We start from the raw sequence: 23,660 nt of genomic DNA on the forward strand, positions 1-23,660 counted from the left end.
TGGGAGTCTCACTGATTAACACTGAACACTATGGGAGTCTCACTGATTTACACTGAACCCTATGGGAGTCTCACTGATTAACACTGAACCCTTTGGAAGTCTCAATGATTAACACTGAACCCTATGGGAGTCTCACTGATTAACACTGAACCCTGGGGGAGTCTCACTGATTAACACTGAACCCTAAGGGAGTGTCACTGATTAACACTGAACCCTATGGGAGACTCACTGATTAACACTGAACACTGTGGGAGTCTCACTAATAAATACTGAACCCTGTGGAAGTCTCACTGATTAACAATGAACCCTATGGGAGTCTCACTGATTAACACTGAACACTGTGGGAGTCTCACTGATTAACACTGAACGCTATGAGAGTCTCACTGATTAACATTGAACCCTATGGGAGTCTCACTGATTAATACTGAACCCTGTGGGAGTCTCACTGATTAACACTGAACCCTGTGGGAGTCACACTGATTAACACTGAACCCTATGGGGGTCTCACTGATTAACACTGAACCCTATCGGAGTCTCACTGATTAACACTGAAACCTGTGGGAGTCTCACTGAATAACACTGAACCCTATGTGTGTCTCACTGATTAACACTGAACCCTATGGGAGTCTCACTGATTAACACTGAACCCTATGGGAGTCTCACTGATTAACACTGAACCCTACGGGAGTCTCACTGATCAACACTGAACCCTATGGGAGTCTCACTGATGAACACTGAACTCAATGGGAGTCTCACTGATTAACACTGAACACTATGGGAGTCTCACTGATTTACACTGAACCCTATGGGAGTCTCACTGATTAACACTGAACCCTGTGGGAGTCTCACTGATTAACACTGAACCCTTTGGAAGTCTCAATGATTAACACTGAACCCTATGGGAGTCTCACTGATTAATACTGAACCCTGTGGGAGCCTCACTGACTAACACTGAACACTATGGGAGTCTCACTAATTAACACTGAACCCTGTGGGAGTCTCACTGATTAACACTGAACCCTATGGGAGTCTCACTGATTAACACTGAACACTGTGGGAGTCTCACTGATTAACACTGAACCCTATGAGAGTCTCACTGATTAACATTGAACACTATGGGAGTCTCACTGATTAATACTGAACCCTGTGGGAGTCTCACTGATTAACACTGAACCCTGTGGGAGACACACTGATTAACACTGAACCCTATGGGGGTCTCACTGATTAAAACTGAACCCTATCGGAGTCTCACTGATTAACACTGAAACCTGTGGGAGTCTCACTGAATAACACTGAACCCTATGTGTGTCTCATTGATTAACACTGAACCCTATGGGAGTCTCACTGATTAACACTGAACCCTATGGGAGTCTCACTGATTAACACTGAACCCTATGGGAGTCTTATTGATTAACTCTGAACCCTACGGGTGTCTCATTGATTAACACTGAACACTATGGGAGTCTCACTGATTAACACTGAACCCTACGGGAGTCTCACTGATCAACACTGAACCCTATGGGAGTCTCACTGATGAACACTGAACTCAATGGGAGTCTCACTGATTAACACTGAACACTATGGGAGTCTCACTGATTTACACTGAACCCTATGGGAGTCTCACTGATTAACACTGAACCCTGTGGGAGTCTCACTGATTAACACTGAACCCTTTGGAAGTCTCAATGATTAACACTGAACCCTATGGGAGTCTCACTGATTAACACTGAACCCTATGGGAGTCTCACTGATTAACACTGAACCCTGGGGGAGTCTCACTGATTAACACTGAACCCTAAGGGAGTGTCACTGATTAACACTGAACCCTATGGGAGACTCACTGATTAACACTGAACTCTGTGGGAGTCTCACTGATTAATACTGAACCCTGTGGGAGCCTGACTGATTAACACTGAACACGGTGGAAGTCTCATTGATTAACAGTGAACCCTATGGGAGTCTCACTGATTAACACTGAACTCTGTGGGAGTCTCACTGATTAACACTGAACCCTGTGGGAGTCTCACTAATTAACACTGAACCCTATGGGAGTCTCACTGATTAACACTGAACCCTATGGGCGTCTCACTGATTAAGACTGAACCCTGTGGGAGTCTCACTGATTAACACTGAACCCTATGGGATGCTCACTAATTAACACTGAACCCTGTGGGAGTCTCACTGATTAACACTGAACCCTGTGGGAGTCTCACTGATTAACACTGAACACGGTGGAAGTCTCAGTGATTAACAGTGAACCCTATGGGAGTCTCACTGATTAACACTGAACCCTGTGGGAGTCTCACTGATTAACACTGAACCCTATGGAAGTCTCAATGATTAACACTGAACCCTATGGGAGTCTCACTGATTAACACTGAACCCTATGTGAGTCTCACTGATTAACACTGAACCCTATGGAAGTCTCACTGATTAACACACGAACCCTAAGGGAGTGTCACTGACTAACACTGAACCCTATGGGAGACTCACTGATTAACACTGAACTCTGTGGGAGTCTCACTGATAAATACTGAATCCTGTGGGAGCCTCACAGACTAACACTGAACACTATGGGAGTCTCACTGATTAACACTGAACCCTATGGGAGTCTCACTGATTAACACTTAACCCTATGGGAGTCTCACTGATTAACACTGAACCCTGTGGGAGTCTCACTGATTAACACTGAACCCTGTGGGAGTCTCACTGATTAACACTGAACCCTGTGGGAGTCTCACTGATTAACACTGAACCCTATGGGCGTCTCACTGATTAACACTGAACCCTGGGGGAGTCTCACTGATTAACACTGAACCCTGTGGGAGTCTCACTGATTAACAATGAACCCTATGGGAGTCTCACTGATTAACACTGCACCCTATGGGATGCTCCCTAATTAACACTGAACCCTGTGGGAGTCTCACTGATTAACACTGAACCCTATGGGAGTCTCACTGATTAACACTGAACCCTGTGGGAGTCACACTGATTAACACTGAACCCTATGGGGGTCTCACTGATTAACACTGTACCCTATCGGAGTCTCACTGATTAACACTGAAACCTGTGGGAGTCTCACTGAATAACACTGAACCCTATGTGTGTCTCACTGATTAACACTGAACCCTATGGGAGTCTCACTGATTAACACTGAACCCTATGGGAGTCTCACTGATTAACACTGAACCCTATGGGAGTCTTATTGATTAACTCTGAACCCTACGGGAGTCTCATTGATTAACACTGCACACTATGGGAGTCTCACTGATTAACACTGAACCCTACGGGAGTCTCACTGATCAACATTGAACCCCATGGGAGTCTCACTGATGAACACTGAACTCAATGGGAGTCTCACTGATTAACACTGAACACTATGGGAGTCTCACTGATTTACACTGAACCCTATGGGAGTCTCACTGATTAACACTGAACCCTGTGGGAGTCTCACTGATTAACACTGAACCCTGTGGGAGTCTCAATGATTAACACTGAACCCTGTGGGAGTCTCAATGATTAACACTGAACCCTATGGGAGTCTCATTGATTAACACTGGACCATGTGGGAGTCTCACTGATTAACACAGGAACCCTATGGGAGTCTCACTGATTAACACTGAACCATATGGGAGTATCACTGATTAACACTGAACCCTATGGGAGTCTCACTCATTAACACTGAATCCTATGGGTGTCTCACTGATTAACACTGAACCCTGTGGGAGTCTCACTGATTAACACTGAACACGGTGGAAGTCTCAGTGATTAACAGTGAACCCTATGGGAGTCTCACTGATTAACACTGAACTCTGTGGGAGTCTCACTGATTAACACTGAACCCTGTGGGAGTCTCACTAATTAACACTGAACCCTATGGGAGTCTCACTGATTAACACTGAACCCTATGGGCGTCTCACTGATTAAGACTGAACCCTGTGGGAGTCTCACTGATTAACACTGAACCCTATGGGATGCTCACTAATTAACACTGAACCCTGTGGGAGTCTCACTGATTAACACTGAACCCTGTGGGAGTCTCACTGATTAACACTGAACACGGTGGAAGTCTCAGTGATTAACAGTGAACCCTATGGGAGTCTCACTGATTAACACTGAACCCTGTGGGAGTCTCACTGATTAACACTGAACCCTATGGAAGTCTCAATGATTAACACTGAACCCTATGGGAGTCTCACTGATTAACACTGAACCCTATGTGAGTCTCACTGATTAACACTGAACCCTAGGGGAGTCTCACTGATTAACACACGAACCCTAAGGGAGTGTCCCTGACTAACACTGAACCCTATGGGAGACTCACTGATTAACACTGGACTCTGTGGGAGTCTCACTGATTAACACTGAACCCTATGGAAGTCTCAATGATTAACACTGAACCCTATGGGAGTCTCACTGATTAACACTGAACCCTATGTGAGTCTCACTGATTAACACTGAACCCTAGGGGAGTCTCACTGATTAACACACGAACCCTAAGGGAGTGTCCCTGACTAACACTGAACCCTATGGGAGTCTCACTGATTAACACTGAACCCTATGGGAGTCTCACTGATTAACACTTAACCCTATGGGAGTCTCACTGATTAACACTGAACCCTGTGGGAGTCTCACTGATTAACACTGAACCCTGTGGGAGTCTCACTGATTAACACTGAACCCTGTGGGAGTCTCACTGATTAACACTGAACCCTATGGGCGTCTCACTGATTAACACTGAACCCTGGGGGAGTCTCACTGATTAACACTGAACCCTGTGGGAGTCTCACTGATTAACAATGAACCCTATGGGAGTCTCACTGATTAACACTGCACCCTATGGGATGCTCCCTAATTAACACTGAACCCTGTGGGAGTCTCACTGATTAACACTGAACCCTATGGGAGTCTCACTGATTAACACTGAACACTGTGGGAGTCTCACTGATTAACACTGAACCCTATGAGAGTCTCACTGATTAACATTGAACCCTATGGGAGTCTCACTGATTAATACTGAACCCTGTTGGAGTCTAACTGATTAACACTGAACCCTGTGGGAGTCTCACTGATTAACACTGAACCCTATGGGGGTCTCCCTGATTAACACTGAACCCTATCGGAGTCTCACTGATTAACACTGGAACCTGTGGGAGTCTCACTGAATAACACTGAACCCTATGTGTGTCTCACTGATTAACACTGAACCCTATGGGAGTATCACTGATTAACACTGAACCCTAAGGGAGTCTCAGTGATTAACACTGAACCCTATGGGAGTCTCATTGATTAACTCTGAACCCTACGGGAGTCTCATTGATTAACACTGAACACTATGGGAGTCTCACTGATTAACACTGAACCCTACAGGAGTCTCACTGATCAACATTGAACCCTATGGGAGTCTCACTGATGAACACTGAACTCAATGGGAGTCTCACTGATTAACACTGAACACTATGGGAGTCTCACTGATTAACACTGAACCGTATGGGAGTCTCACTGAATAACACTGAACCCTGTGGGAGTCTCACTGATTAACACTGAACCCTGTGGGAGTCTCAATGATTAACACTGAACCCTGTGGGAGTCTCACTGATTAACACTGAACCCTATGGGAGTCTCATTGATTAACACTGGACCATGTGGGAATCTCACTGATTAACACACGAACCCTATGGGAGTCTCACTGATTAACACTGAACCATATGGGAGTATCACTGATTAACACTGAACCCTATGGGAGTCTCACTGATTAACACTGAATCCTATAGGTGTCTCACTGATTAACACTGAACCCTGTGGGAGTCTCACTGATTAACACTGAACACGGTGGAAGTCTCAGTGATTAACAGTGAACCCTATGGGAGTCTCACTGATTAACACTGAACTCTGTGGGAGTCTCACTGATTAACACTGAACCCTGTGGGAGTCTCACTAATTAACACTGAACCCTATGGGAGTCTCACTGATTAACACTGAACGCTGTGGGAGTCTCACTGATTAACACTGAACCCTATGGGCGTCTCACTGATTAAGACTGAACCCTGTGGGAGTCTCACTGATTAACACTGAACCCTATGGGATGCTCAATAATTAACACTGAACCCTGTGGGAGTCTCACTGATTAACACCGAACCCTATGAGAGTCTCACTGATTAACACTGAACCCTATGGGAGTCTCACTGATTAACACCGAACCCTATGAGAGTCTCACTGATTAACACTGAACCCTATGGGAGTCTCACTGATTAATACTGAACCCTGTGGGAGTCTCAATGATTAACACTGAGCCCAGTGGGAGTCTCACTGATTAACACAGAACCATGTAGGAGTCTCACTGATTAACACTGAACCCTGTGGGAGTCTCACTGATTAACACTGAACCCTATGGAAGTCTCAATGATTAACACTGAACCCTATGGGAGTCTCACTGATTAACACTGAACCCTGGGGGAGTCTCACTGATTAACACACGAACCCTAAGGGAGTGTCACTGATTAACACTGAACCCTATGGGAGACTCACTGATTAACAATGAACTCTGTTGGAGTCTCACTGATTAATACTGAACCCTGTGGGAGCCTCACTGACTAACACTGAACACTATGGGAGTCTGACTGATTAACACTGAACCCTATGGGAGTCTCACTGATTAACACTGAACCCTATGGGAGTCTCACTGATTAACACTGAACCATGTGGGAGTCTCACTGATTAACACTGAACCCTGTGGGAGTCTCACTGATTAACACTGAACCCTGTGGGAGTCTCACTGATTAACACTGAACCCTATGGGCGTCTCACTGATTAACACTGAACCGTGGGGGAGTCTCACTGATTAACACTGAACCCTGTGGGAGTCTCACTGATTAACACTGAACCCTGTGGGAGTCTCACTGATTAACACTGAACCCTTTGGAAATCTCAATGATTAACACTGAACCCTATGGGAGTCTCACTGATTAACATTGAACCCTATGGGAGTCTCACTGATTAACACTGAACCCTGGGGGAGTCTCACTGATTAACACTGAACCCTATGGGAGTCTCACTGATTAACACTGAACACTGTTTGAGTCTCACTGATTAACACTGAACCCTATGAGAGTATCACTGATTAACATTGAACCCTATGGGAGTCTCACTGATTAATACTGAACCCTGTGGGAGTCTAACTGATTAACACTGAACCCTATTTGGGTCTCCCTGATTAACACTGAACCCTATCGGAGTCTCACTGATTAACACTGAAACCTGTGGGCGTCTCACTGAATAACACTGAACCCTATGTGTGTCTCACTGATTAACACTGAACCCTATGGGGGTCTCACTGATTAACACTGAACCCGATGGGAGTCTCAGTGATTAACACTGAACCCTATGGGAGTCTCATTGATTAACTCTGAACCCTACGGGAGTCTCATTGATTAACACTGAAACCTGTGGGAGTCTCACTGAATAACAATGAACCCTATGTGTGTCTCACTGATTAACCCTGAACTCTATGGGAGTCTCACTGATCAACACTGAACCCTATGGGAGTCTCACTGATTAACACTGAACCCTGTGGGAGTCTCACTGATTAACACTGAACCCTGTGGGAGTCTCACTGATTAACACTGAACACGGTGGAAGTCTCAGTGATTAACAGTGAACCCTATGGGAGTCTCACTGATTAACACTGAACCCTGTGGGAGTCTCACTGATTAACACTGAACCCTATGGAAGTCTCAATGATTAACACTGAACCCTATGGGAGTCTCACTGATTAACACTGAACCCTATGTGAGTCTCACTGATTAACACTGAACCCTAGGGGAGTCTCACTGATTAACACACGAACCCTAAGGGAGTGTCACTGACTAACACTGAACCCTATGGGAGACTCACTGATTAACACTGAACTCTGTGGGAGTCTCACTGATAAATACTGAATCCTGTGGGAGCCTCACAGACTAACACTGAACACTATGGGAGTCTCACTGATTAACACTGAACCCTATGGGAGTCTCACTGATTAACACTTAACCCTATGGGAGTCTCACTGATTAACACTGAACCCTGTGGGAGTCTCACTGATTAACACTGAACCCTGTGGGAGTCTCACTGATTAACACTGAACCCTGTGGGAGTCTCACTGATTAACACTGAACCCTATGGGCGTCTCACTGATTAACACTGAACCCTGGGGGAGTCTCACTGATTAACACTGAACCCTGTGGGAGTCTCACTGATTAACAATGAACCCTATGGGAGTCTCACTGATTAACACTGCACCCTATGGGATGCTCCCTAATTAACACTGAACCCTGTGGGAGTCTCACTGATTAACACTGAACCCTATGGGAGTCTCACTGATTAACACTGAACCCTGTGGGAGTCACACTGATTAACACTGAACCCTATGGGGGTCTCACTGATTAACACTGTACCCTATCGGAGTCTCACTGATTAACACTGAAACCTGTGGGAGTCTCACTGAATAACACTGAACCCTATGTGTGTCTCACTGATTAACACTGAACCCTATGGGAGTCTCACTGATTAACACTGAACCCTATGGGAGTCTCACTGATTAACACTGAACCCTATGGGAGTCTTATTGATTAACTCTGAACCCTACGGGAGTCTCATTGATTAACACTGAACACTATGGGAGTCTCACTGATTAACACTGAACCCTACGGGAGTCTCACTGATCAACATTGAACCCCATGGGAGTCTCACTGATGAACACTGAACTCAATGGGAGTCTCACTGATTAACACTGAACACTATGGGAGTCTCACTGATTTACACTGAACCCTATGGGAGTCTCACTGATTAACACTGAACCCTGTGGGAGTCTCACTGATTAACACTGAACCCTGTGGGAGTCTCAATGATTAACACTGAACCCTGTGGGAGTCTCACTGATTAACACTGAACCCTATGGGAGTCTCATTGATTAACACTGGACCATGTGGGAGTCTCACTGATTAACACACGAACCCTATGGGAGTCTCACTGATTAACACTGAACCATATGGGAGTATCACTGATTAACACTGAACCCTATGGGAGTCTCACTGATTAACACTGAATCCTATGGGTGTCTCACTGATTAACACTGAACCCTGTGGGAGTCTCACTGATTAACACTGAACACGGTGGAAGTCTCAGTGATTAACAGTGAACCCTATGGGAGTCTCACTGATTAACACTGAACTCTGTGGGAGTCTCACTGATTAACACTGAACCCTGTGGGAGTCTCACTATTTAACACTGAACCCTATGGGAGTCTCACTGATTAACACTGAACCCTATGGGCGTCTCACTGATTAAGACTGAACCCTGTGGGAGTCTCACTGATTAACACTGAACCCTATGGGATGCTCACTAATTAACACTGAACCCTGTGGGAGTCTCACTGATTAACACTGAACCCTGTGGGAGTCTCACTGATTAACACTGAACACGGTGGAAGTCTCAGTGATTAACAGTGAACCCTATGGGAGTCTCACTGATTAACACTGAACCCTGTGGGAGTCTCACTGATTAACACTGAACCCTATGGAAGTCTCAATGATTAACACTGAACCCTATGGGAGTCTCACTGATTAACACTGAACCCTATGTGAGTCTCACTGATTAACACTGAACCCTAGGGGAGTCTCACTGATTAACACACGAACCCTAAGGGAGTGTCCCTGACTAACACTGAACCCTATGGGAGACTCACTGATTAACACTGAACTCTGTGGGAGTCTCACTGATTAACACTGAACCCTATGGAAGTCTCAATGATTAACACTGAACCCTATGGGAGTCTCACTGATTAACACTGAACCCTATGTGAGTCTCACTGATTAACACTGAACCCTAGGGGAGTCTCACTGATTAACACACGAACCCTAAGGGAGTGTCCCTGACTAACACTGAACCCTATGGGAGTCTCACTGATTAACACTGAACCCTATGGGAGTCTCACTGATTAACACTTAACCCTATGGGAGTCTCACTGATTAACACTGAACCCTGTGGGAGTCTCACTGATTAACACTGAACCCTGTGGGAGTCTCACTGATTAACACTGAACCCTGTGGGAGTCTCACTGATTAACACTGAACCCTATGGGCGTCTCACTGATTAACACTGAACCCTGGGGGAGTCTCACTGATTAACACTGAACCCTGTGGGAGTCTCACTGATTAACAATGAACCCTATGGGAGTCTCACTGATTAACACTGCACCCTATGGGATGCTCCCTAATTAACACTGAACCCTGTGGGAGTCTCACTGATTAACACTGAACCCTATGGGAGTCTCACTGATTAACACTGAACACTGTGGGAGTCTCACTGATTAACACTGAACCCTATGAGAGTCTCACTGATTAACATTGAACCCTATGGGAGTCTCACTGATTAATACTGAACCCTGTGGGAGTCTAACTGATTAACACTGAACCCTGTGGGAGTCTCACTGATTAACACTGAACCCTATGGGGGTCTCCCTGATTAACACTGAACCCTATCGGAGTCTCACTGATTAACACTGGAACCTGTGGGAGTCTCACTGAATAACACTGAACCCTATGTGTGTCTCACTGATTAACACTGAACCCTATGGGAGTATCACTGATTAACACTGAACCCTAAGGGAGTCTCAGTGATTAACACTGAACCCTATGGGAGTCTCATTGATTAACTCTGAACCCTACGGGAGTCTCATTGATTAACACTGAACACTATGGGAGTCTCACTGATTAACACTGAACCCTACAGGAGTCTCACTGATCAACATTGAACCCTATGGGAGTCTCACTGATGAACACTGAACTCAATGGGAGTCTCACTGATTAACACTGAACACTATGGGAGTCTCACTGATTAACACTGAACCGTATGGGAGTCTCACTGAATAACACTGAACCCTGTGGGAGTCTCACTGATTAACACTGAACCCTGTGGGAGTCTCAATGATTAACACTGAACCCTGTGGGAGTCTCACTGATTAACACTGAACCCTATGGGAGTCTCATTGATTAACACTGGACCATGTGGGAATCTCACTGATTAACACACGAACCCTATGGGAGTCTCACTGATTAACACTGAACCATATGGGAGTATCACTGATTAACACTGAACCCTATGGGAGTCTCACTGATTAACACTGAATCCTATAGGTGTCTCACTGATTAACACTGAACCCTGTGGGAGTCTCACTGATTAACACTGAACACGGTGGAAGTCTCAGTGATTAACAGTGAACCCTATGGGAGTCTCACTGATTAACACTGAACTCTGTGGGAGTCTCACTGATTAACACTGAACCCTGTGGGAGTCTCACTAATTAACACTGAACCCTATGGGAGTCTCACTGATTAACACTGAACGCTGTGGGAGTCTCACTGATTAACACTGAACCCTATGGGCGTCTCACTGATTAAGACTGAACCCTGTGGGAGTCTCACTGATTAACACTGAACCCTATGGGATGCTCAATAATTAACACTGAACCCTGTGGGAGTCTCACTGATTAACACCGAACCCTATGAGAGTCTCACTGATTAACACTGAACCCTATGGGAGTCTCACTGATTAACACCGAACCCTATGAGAGTCTCACTGATTAACACTGAACCCTATGGGAGTCTCACTGATTAATACTGAACCCTGTGGGAGTCTCAATGATTAACACTGAGCCCAGTGGGAGTCTCACTGATTAACACAGAACCATGTGGGAGTCTCACTGATTAACACTGAACCCTGTGGGAGTCTCACTGATTAACACTGAACCCTATGGAAGTCTCAATGATTAACACTGAACCCTATGGGAGTCTCACTGATTAACACTGAACCCTGGGGGAGTCTCACTGATTAACACACGAACCCTAAGGGAGTGTCACTGATTAACACTGAACCCTATGGGAGACTCACTGATTAACAATGAACTCTGTTGGAGTCTCACTGATTAATACTGAACCCTGTGGGAGCCTCACTGACTAACACTGAACACTATGGGAGTCTGACTGATTAACACTGAACCCTATGGGAGTCTCACTGATTAACACTGAACCCTATGGGAGTCTCACTGATTAACACTGAACCCTGTGGGAGTCTCACTGATTAACACTGAACCCTGTGGGAGTCTCACTGATTAACACTGAACCCTGTGGGAGTCTCACTGATTAACACTGAACCCTATGGGCGTCTCACTGATTAACACTGAACCGTGGGGGAGTCTCACTGATTAACACTGAACCCTGTGGGAGTCTCACTGATTAACACTGAACCCTGTGGGAGTCTCACTGATTAACACTGAACCCTTTGGAAGTCTCAATGATTAACACTGAACCCTATGGGAGTCTCACTGATTAACATTGAACCCTATGGGAGTCTCACTGATTAACACTGAACCCTGGGGGAGTCTCACTGATTAACACTGAACCCTATGGGAGTCTCACTGATTAACACTGAACACTGTTTGAGTCTCACTGATTAACACTGAACCCTATGAGAGTATCACTGATTAACACTGAAACCTGTGGGCGTCTCACTGAATAACACTGAACCCTATGTGTGTCTCACTGATTAACACTGAACCCTATGGGAGTCTCACTGATTAACACTGAACCCGATGGGAGTCTCAGTGATTAACACTGAACCCTATGGGAGTCTCATTGATTAACTCTGAACCCTACGGGAGTCTCATTGATTAACACTGAAAACTGTGGGAGTCTCACTGAATAACACTGAACCCTATGTGTGTCTCACTGATTAACCCTGAACTCTATGGGAGTCTCACTGATCAACACTGAACCCTATGGGAGTCTCACTGATTAACACTGAACCCTATGGGAGTCTCATTGATTAACTCTGAACCCTACGGGAGGCTCATTGATTAACACTGAACACTATGGGAGTCTCACTGATTAACACTGAACCCTACGGGAGTCTCACTGATTAACATTGAACCCTATGGGAGTCTCACTGATGAACACTGAACTCAATGGGAGTCTCACTGATTAACACTGAACACTATGGGAGTCTCACTGATTAACGATGAACCCTATGGGAGTCTCACTGATTAACACTGAACCCTGTGGGAGTCTCACTGAGTAACACTGAACCCTGTGGGAGTCTCAATGATTAACACTGAACCCTGTGGGAGTCTCACTGATTAACACTGAACCCTATGGGAATCTCATTGATTAACACTGGACCATGTGGGAGTCTCACTGATTAACACACGAACCCTATGGGAGTCTCACTGGTTAACACTGAACCATATGGGAGTATCACTGATTAACACTGAACCCTATGGGAGTTTCAATGAGTAACACTGAACCCTATGGGAGTCTCACTGGTTAACACTGAATCCTATGGGTGTCTCACTGATTAACACTGAACCCTGTGGGAGTCTCACTGATTAACACTGAACCCGGTGGAAGTCTCAGTTATTAACAGTGAACCCTATGGGAGTCTCACTGATTAACACTGAACTCTGTGGGAGTCTCACTGATTAACACTGAACCCTGTTGGAGTCTCACTGATTAACACTGAACCCTATGGGAGTCTCACTGATTAACACTGAACCCTGGGGGAGTCTTACTGATTAACACTGAACCCTGTGGGAGTCTCACTGATTAACACTGAACCCTGTGGGAGTCTCACTGATTAACACTGAACCCTATGGGATGCTCACTAATTAACACTGAACCCTGTGGTAGTCTCACTGATTAACACTGAACACTGTGGGAGTCTCACTGATTAACACTGAACCCTATGAGAGTCTCACTGATTAACATTGAACCCTATGGGAGTCTCACTGATTAATACTGAACCCTGTGGGAGTCTAACTGATTAACACTGAACCCTGTGGGAGTCTCATTGATTAACACTGAACCCTATGGGGGTCTCCCTGATTAACACTGAACCCTATCGGAGTCTCACTGATTAACACTGGAACCTGTGGGAGTCTCACTGAATAACACTGAACCCTATGGGAGTCTCAGTGATTAACATTGAACCCTATTGGAGTCTCATTGATTAACTCTGGACCATACGGGAGTCTCATTGATTAACACTGAAACATGTGGGAGTCTCACTGAATAACACTGAACGATATGTGTGTCTCACTGATTAACACTGAACCCTATGGGAGTCTCACTGATTAACACTGAATCCTATGGGAGTCTCACTGATTAACACTGAACACTATGGGAGTCTCATTGATTAACTCTGAACCATACGGGAGTCTCATTGATTAACACTGAACACTATGGGAGTCTCACTGATTAACACTGAACCCTATGGGAGTCTCACTGATTAACATTGAACCCTATGGGAGTCTCACTGATGAACACTGAACTCAATGGGAGTCTCACTGATTAACACTGAACACTATGGGAGTCTCACTGATTAACACTGAACCCTATGGGAGTCTCACTGATTAACACTGAACCATGTGGGAGTCTCACTGATTAACACTGAACCCTGTGGGAGTCTCAATGATTAACACTGAACCCTGTGGGAGTCTCACTGATTAACACTGAACCCTATGGGAATCTCACTGATTAACATTGAACCCTATGGGAGTCTCACTGATTAATACTGAACCCTGTGGGAGTCTAACTGATTAACACTGAACCCTGTGGGAGTCTCACTGATTAACACTGAACCCTATGGGGGTCTCCCTGATTAACACTGAACCTTATCGGAGTCTCACTGATTAACACTGAAACCTGTGGGAGTCTCACTGAATAACACTGAACCCTATGTGTGTCTCACTGATTAACACTGAACCCTATGGGAGTCTCACTGATTAACACTGAACCCTATGGGAGTCTCAGTGATTAACACTGAACCCTATGGGAGTCTCATTGATTAACTCTGAACCCTACGGGAGTCTCATTGATTAACACTGAAACCTGTGGGAGTCTCACTGAATAACACTGAACCCTATGTGTGTCTCACTGATTAACACTGAACCCTATGGGAGTCTCACTGATCAACACTGAACCCTATGGGAATCTCACTGATTAACACTGAACCCTATGGGAGTCTCATTGATTAACTCTGAACCCTACGGGAGTCTCATTGATTAACACTGAACACTATGGGAGTCTCACTGATTAACACTGAACCCTACGCGAGTCTCACTGATGAACACTGAACTCAATGGGAGTCGCACTGATTAACACTGAACACTATGGGAGTCTCACTGATTAACACTGAACCCTATGGGAGTCTCACTGATTAACACTGAACCCTATGGGAGTCTCACTGATTAACACTGAACACTATGGGACTCTCATTGATTAACTCTGAACCATACGGGACTCTCATTGATTAACACTGAACACTATGGGAGTCTCACTGATTAACAATGAACCCTACGGGAGTCTCACTGATTAACATTGAACCCTATGGGAGTCTCACTGATGAACACTGAACTCAATGGGAGTCTCACTGATTAACACTGAACACTATGGGAGTCTCACTGATTAAGACTGAACCCTATGGGAGTCTCACTGATTAACACTGAACCCTGTGGGAGTCTCACTGATTAACACTGAACCCTGTGGGAGTCTCAATTATTAACACTGAACCCTGTGGGAGTCTCACTGATTAACACTGAACCCTATGGGAATCTCACTGATTAACATTGAACCCTATGGGAGTCTCACTGATTAATACTGAACCCTGTGGGAGTCTAACTGATTAACACTGAACCCTGTGGGAGTCTCACTGATTAACACTGAACCCTATGGGGGTCTCCCTGATTAACACTGAACCTTATCGGAGTCTCACTGATTAACACTGAAACCTGTGGGAGTCTCACTGAATAACACTGAACCCTATGTGTGTCTCACTGATTAACACTGAACCCTATGGGAGTCTCACTGATTAACACTGAACCCTATGGGAGTCTCAGTGATTAACACTGAACCCTATGGGAGTCTCATTGATTAACTCTGAACCCTACGGGAGTCTCATTGATTAACACTGAAACCTGTGGGAGTCTCACTGAATAACACTGAACCCTATGTGTGTCTCACTGATTAACACTGAACCCTATGGGAGTCTCACTGATCAACACTGAACCCTATGGGAATCTCACTGATTAACACTGAACCCTATGGGAGTCTCATTGATTAACTCTGAACCCTACGGGAGTCTCATTGATTAACACTGCACACTATGGGAGTCTCACTGATGAACACTGAACTCAATGGGAGTCTCACTGATTAACACTGAACACTATGGGAGTCTCACTGATTAACACTGAACCCTATGGGAGTCTCACTGATTAACACTGAACCCTGTGGGAGTCTCACTGATTAACACTGAACCCTGTGGGAGTCTCAATGATTAACACTGAACCCTGTGGGAGTCTCACTGATTAACACTGAACCCTATGGGAATCTCATTGATTAACACTGGACCATGTGGGAGTCTCACTGATTAACACACGAACCCTATGGGAGTCTCACTGATTAACACTGAACCATATGGGAGTATCACTGATTAACACTGAACCCTATGGGAGTCTCACTGAGTAACACTGAACCCTATGGGAGTCTCACTGGTTAACACTGAATCCTATGGGAATCTCACTGATTAACACTGAACCCTATGGGAGTCTCATTGATTAACTCTGAACCCTACGGGAGTCTCATTGATTAACACTGAACCCTACGGGAGTCTCACTGATGAACACTGAACTCAATGGGAGTCTCACTGATTAACACTGAACACTATGGGAGTCTCACTGATTAACACTGAACCCTATGGGAGTCTCACTGATTAACACTGAACCCTGTGGGAGTCTCACTGATTAACACTGAACCCTGTGGGAGTCTCAATGATTAACACTGAACCCTGTGGGAGTCTCACTGATTAACACTGAACCCTATGGGAATCTCATTGATTAACACTGGACCATGTGGGAGTCTCACTGATTAACACACGAACCCTATGGGAGTCTCACTGATTAACACTGAACCATATGGGAGTATCACTGATTAACACTGAACCCTATGGGAGTCTCACTGAGTAACACTGAACCCTATGGGAGTCTCACTGGTTAACACTGAATCCTATGGGTGTCTCACTGATTAACACTGAACCCTGTGGGAGTCTCACTGATTAACACTGAACCCTGTGGGAGTCTCACTGATTAACACTGAACCCTATGGGATGCTCACTATTTAACACTGAACCCTGTGGGAGTCTCACTGATTAACACTGAACACTGTGGGAGTCTCACTGATTAACACTGAACCCTATGAGAGTCTCACTGATTAACATTGAACCCTATGGGAGTCTCACTGATTAATACTGAACCCTGTGGGAGTCTAACTGATTAACACTGAACCCTGTGGGAGTCTCACTGATTAACACTGAACCCTATGGGGGACTCCCTGATTAACACTGAACCCTATCGGAGTCTCACTGATTAACACTGGAACCTGTGGGAGTCTCACTGAATAACACTGAACCCTATGGGAGTCTCAGTGATTAACACTGAACCCTATTGGAGTCTCATTGATTAACTCTGGACCATACGGGAGTCTCATTGATTAACACTGAAACATGTGGGAGTCTCACTGAATAACACTGAACGATATGTGTGTCTCACTGATTAACACTGAACCCTATGGGAGTCTCACTGATTAACACTGAACCCTATGGGAGTCTCACTGATTAACACTGAACACTATGGGAGTCTCATTGATTAACTCTGAACCATACGGGAGTCTCATTGATTAACACTGAACACTATGGGAGTCTCACTGATTAACACTGAACCCTACGGGAGTCTCACTGATTAACATTGAACCCTATGGGAGTCTCACTGATGAACACTGAACTCAATGGGAGTCTCACTGATTAACACTGAACACTATGGGAGTCTCACTGATTAACACTGAACCCTATGGGAGTCTCACTGATTAACACTGAACCCTGTGGGAGTCTCACTGATTAACACTGAACCCTGTGGGAGTCTCAATGATTAACACTGAACCCTGTGGGAGTCTCACTGATTAACACTGAACCCTATGGGAATCTCACTGATTAACATTGAACCCTATGGGAGTCTCACTGATTAATACTGAACCCTGTGGGAGTCTAACTGATTAACACTGAACCCTGTGGGAGTCTCACTGATTAACACTGAACCCTATGGGGGTCTCCCTGATTAACACTGAACCTTATCGGAGTCTCACTGATTAACACTGAAACCTGTGGGAGTCTCACTGAATAACACTGAACCCTATGTGTGTCTCACTGATTAACACTGAACCCTATGGGAGTCTCACTGATTAACACTGAACCCTATGGGAGTCTCAGTGATTAACCCTGAACCCTATGGGAGTCTCATTGATTAACTCTGAACCCTACGGGAGTCTCATTGATTAACACTGAAACCTGTGGGAGTCTCACTGAATAACACTGAACCCTATGTGTGTCTCACTGATTAACACTGAACCCTATGGGAGTCTCACTGATCAACACTGAACCCTATGGGAATCTCACTGATTAACACTGAACCCTATGGGAGTCTCATTGATTAACTCTGAACCCTACGGGAGTCTCATTGATTAACACTGAACACTATGGGAGTCTCACTGATTAACACTGAACCCTACGGGAGTCTCACTGATGAACACTGAACTCAATGGGAGTCTCACTGATTAACACTGAACACTATGGGAGTCTCACTGATTAACACTGAACCCTATGGGAGTCTCACTGATTAACACTGAACCCTATGGGAGTCTCACTGATTAACACTGAACACTATGGGAGTCTCATTGATTAACTCTGAACCATACGGGAGTCTCATTGATTAACACTGAACACTATGGGAGTCTCACTGATTAACACTGAACCCTACGGGAGTCTCACTGATTAACATTGAACCCTATGGGAGTCTCACTGATGAACACTGAACTCAATGGGAGTCTCACTGATTAACACTGAACACTATGGGAGTCTCACTGATTAACACTGAACCCTATGGGAGTCTCACTGATTAACACTGAACCCTGTGGGAGTCTCACTGATTAACACTGAACCCTGTGGGAGTCTCAATTATTAACACTGAACCCTGTGGGAGTCTCACTGATTAACACTGAACCCTATGGGAATCTCACTGATTAACATTGAACCCTATGGGAGTCTCACTGATTAATACTGAACCCTGTGGGAGTCTAACTGATTAACACTGAACCCTGTGGGAGTCTCACTGATTAACACTGAACCCTATGGGGGTCTCCCTGATTAACACTGAACCTTATCGAGTCTCACTGATTAACACTGAAACCTGTGGGAGTCTCACTGAATAACACTGAACCCTATGTGTGTCTCACTGATTAACACTGAACCCTATGGGAGTCTCACTGATTAACACTGAACCCTATGGGAGTCTCAGTAATTAACACTGAACCCTATGGGAGTCTCATTGATTAACTCTGAACCCTACGGGAGTCTCATTGATTAACACTGAAACCTGTGGGAGTCTCACTGAATAACACTGAACCCTATGTGTGTCTCACTGATTAACACTGAACCCTATGGGAGTCTCACTGATCAACACTGAACCCTATGGGAATCTCACTGATTAACACTGAACCCTATGGGAGTCTCATTGATTAACTCTGAACCCTACGGGAGTCTCATTGATTAACACTGAACACTATGGGAGTCTCACTGATTAACACTGAACCCTACGGGAGTCTCACTGATGAACACTGAACTCAATGGGAGTCTCACTGATTAACACTGAACACTATAGGAGTCTCACTGATTAACACTGAACCCTATGGGAGTCTCACTGATTAACACTGAAACCTGTGGGAGTCTCACTGATTAACACTGAACCCTGTGGGAGTCTCAATGATTAACACTGAACCCTGTGGGAGTCTCACTGATTAACACTGAACCCTATGGGAATCTCATTGATTAACACTGGACCATGTGGGAGTCTTACTGATTAACACAAGAACCCTATGGGAGTCTCACTGATTAACACTGAACCATATGGGAGTATCACTGATTAACACTGAACCCTATGGGAGTCTCACTGAGTAACACTGAACCCTATGGGAGTCTCACTGGTTAACACTGAATCCTATGGGTGTCTCACTGATTAACACTGAACCCTGAGGGAGTCTCACTGATTAACACTGAACCCGGTGGAAGTCTCAGTGATTAACAGTGAACCCTATGGGAGTCTCACTGATTAACACTGAACTCTGTGGGAGTCTCACTGATTAACACTGAACCCTGTGGGAGTCTCACTGATTAACACTGAACCCTATGGGAGTCTCACTGATTAACACTGAACCCTGGGGGAGTCTCACTGATTAACAGTGAACCCTGTGGGAGTCTCACTGATTAACACTGAACCCTGTGGGAGTCTCACTGATTAACACTGAACCCTATGGGATGCTCACAAATTAACACTGAACCCTGTGGGAGTCTCACTGATTAACACTGAACCCTATGGGAGTCTCACTGATTAACACTGAACACTGTGGGAGTCTCACTGATTAACACTGAACCCTATGAGAGTCTCACTGATTAACACTGAACACTGTGGGAGTCTCCCTGATTAACACTGAACCCTATCGGAGTCTCACTGATTAACACTGAAACCTGTGGGAGTCTCACTGAATAACACTGAAACCTATGTGTGTCTCACTGATTAACACTGAACCCTATGGGAGTCTCACTGATTAACACTGAACCCTATGGGAGTCTCATTGATTAACTCTGAACCATACGGGAGTCTCATTGATTAACACTGAAACCTGTGGGAGTCTCACTGAATAACACTGAACGATATGTGTGTCTCACTGATTAACACTGAACCCTATGGGAGTCTCACTGATTAACACTGAACCCTGGGGGAGTCTCACTGATTAACATTGAACCCTATGGGAGTCTCACTGATTGATACTGAACCCTGTGGGAGTCTCACTGATTAACACTGAACCCTATGAGAGTCTCACTGATTAACATTGAACCCTATGGGAGTCTCACTGATTAATACTGAACCCTGTGGGAGTCTAACTGATTAACACTGAACCCTGTGGGAGTCTCACTGATAAACACTGAACCCTATGGGGGTCTCCCTGATTAACAGTGAACCCTGTGGGAGTCTCACTGATTACCACTGAACCCTGTAGGAGTCTCACTGATTAACACTGAACCCTATGGGAGTCTCACTGATTAACACTGAACCCTATCGGAGTCTCACTGATTAACACTGAAACCTGTGGGAGTCTCACTGAATAAAACTGAACCCTATGTGTGTCTCACTGATTAACACTGAACCCTATGGGAGTCTCACTGATTAACACTGAACCCTATTGGAGTCTCAGTGATTAACACTGAACCCTATGGGAGTCTCATTGATTAACTCTGAACCATACGGGAGTCTCTATGATTAACACTGAAACCTGTGGGAGTCTCACTGAATAACACTGAACGATATGTATGTCTCACTGATTAACACTGAACCCTATGGGAGTCTCACTGATTAACACTGAACCCTATGGGAGTCTCACTGATTAACACTGAACCCTATGGGAGTCTCATTGATTAACTCTGAACCCTACGGGAGTCTCATTGATTACCACCGTACACTATGGGAGTCTCACTGATTAACACTGAACCCTACGGGAGTTTCACTGATTAACATTGAACCCTATGGGAGTCTCACTGATGAACACTGAACTCAATGGGAGTCTCACTGATTAACACTGAACACTATGGGAGTCTCACTGATTAACACTGAACCCTATGGGAGTCTCACTGATTAACACTGAACCCTATGGGAGTCTCACTGATTAACACTGAACACTGTGGGAGTCTCCCTGATTAACACTGAACCCTATCGGAGTCTCACTGATTAACACTGAAACCTGTGGGAGTCTCACTGAATAACACTGAAACCTATGTGTGTCTCACTGATTAACACTGAACCCTATGGGAGTCTCACTGATTAACACTGAACCCTATGGGAGTCTCATTGATTAACTCTGAACCATACGGGAGTCTCATTGATTAACACTGAAACCTGTGGGAGTCTCACTGAATAACACTGAACGATATGTGTGTCTCACTGATTAACACTGAACCCTATGGGAGTCTCACTGATTAACACTGAACCCTGGGGGAGTCTCACTGATTAACATTGAACCCTATGGGAGTCTCACTGATTAATACTGAACCCTGTGGGAGTCTCACTGATTAACACTGAACCCTATGAGAGTCTCACTGATTAACATTGAACCCTATGGGAGTCTCACTGATTAATACTGAACCCTGTGGGAGTCTAACTGATTAACACTGAACCCTGTGGGAGTCTCACTGATAAACACTGAACCCTATGGGGGTCTCCCTGATTAACAGTGAACCCTGTGGGAGTCTCACTGATTACCACTGAACCCTGTAGGAGTCTCACTGATTAACACTGAACCCTATGGGAGTCTCACTGATTAACACTGAACCCTATCGGAGTCTCACTGATTAACACTGAAACCTGTGGGAGTCTCAATGAATAAAACTGAACCCTATGTGTGTCTCACTGATTAACACTGAACCCTATGGGAGTCTCACTGATTAACACTGAACTCTATTGGAGTCTCAGTGATTAACACTGAACCCTATGGGAGTCTCATTGATTAACTCTGAACCATACGGGAGTCTCTATGATTAACACTGAAACCTGTGGGAGTCTCACTGAATAACACTGAACGATATGTATGTCTCACTGATTAACACTGAACCCTATGGGAGTCTCACTGATTAACACTGAACCCTATGGGAGTCTCACTGATTAACACTGAACCCTATGGGAGTCTCATTGATTAACTCTGAACCCTACGGGAGTCTCATTGATTAACACCGTACACTATGGGAGTCTCACTGATTAACACTGAACCCTACGGGAGTTTCACTGATTAACATTGAACCCTATGGGAGTCTCACTGATGAACACTGAACTCAATGGGAGTCTCACTGATTAACACTGAACACTATGGGAGTCTCACTGATTAACACTGAACCCTATGGGAGTCTCACTGATTAACACTGAACCCTGTGGGAGTCTCACTGATTAACACTGAACCCTATGGGGGTCTCCCTGATTAACACTGAACCCTATCGGAGTCTCAGTGATTGTCACTGAACCCTGTGGGAGTCTCACTGATTAACACTGAACCCGGTGGAAGTCTCAGTGATTAACAGTGAAACCTATGGGAGTCTCACTGATTAACACCGAACCATATGAGAGTCTCACTGATTAACACTGAACCCTGTGGGAGTCTCAATGATAAACACTGAACCCTGTGGGAGTCTCACTGATTAACACTGAACCCTATGGGAATCTCATTGATTAACACTGGACCATGTGGGAGTCTCACTGATTAACACACGAACCCTATGGGAGTCTCACTGATTAACACTGAACCATATGGGAGTATCACTGATTAACACTGAACCCTATGGGAGTCTCACTGAGTAACACTGAACCCTATGGGTGTCTCACTGATTAACACTGAACCCTGTGGGAGTCTCACTGATTAACACTGAACCCGGTGGAAGTCTCAGTGATTAACAGTGAACCCTATGGGAGTCTCACTGATTAACAC

This window comes from Petromyzon marinus, unplaced genomic scaffold (assembly GCF_048934315.1).
Source record: "Petromyzon marinus isolate PM22_M1 ecotype Great Lakes invasive population unplaced genomic scaffold, UKy_Petmar_22M1.pri1.0 PM_Scaffold_12, whole genome shotgun sequence".
Classification (NCBI taxonomy): Eukaryota; Metazoa; Chordata; class Hyperoartia; order Petromyzontiformes; family Petromyzontidae; genus Petromyzon; species Petromyzon marinus.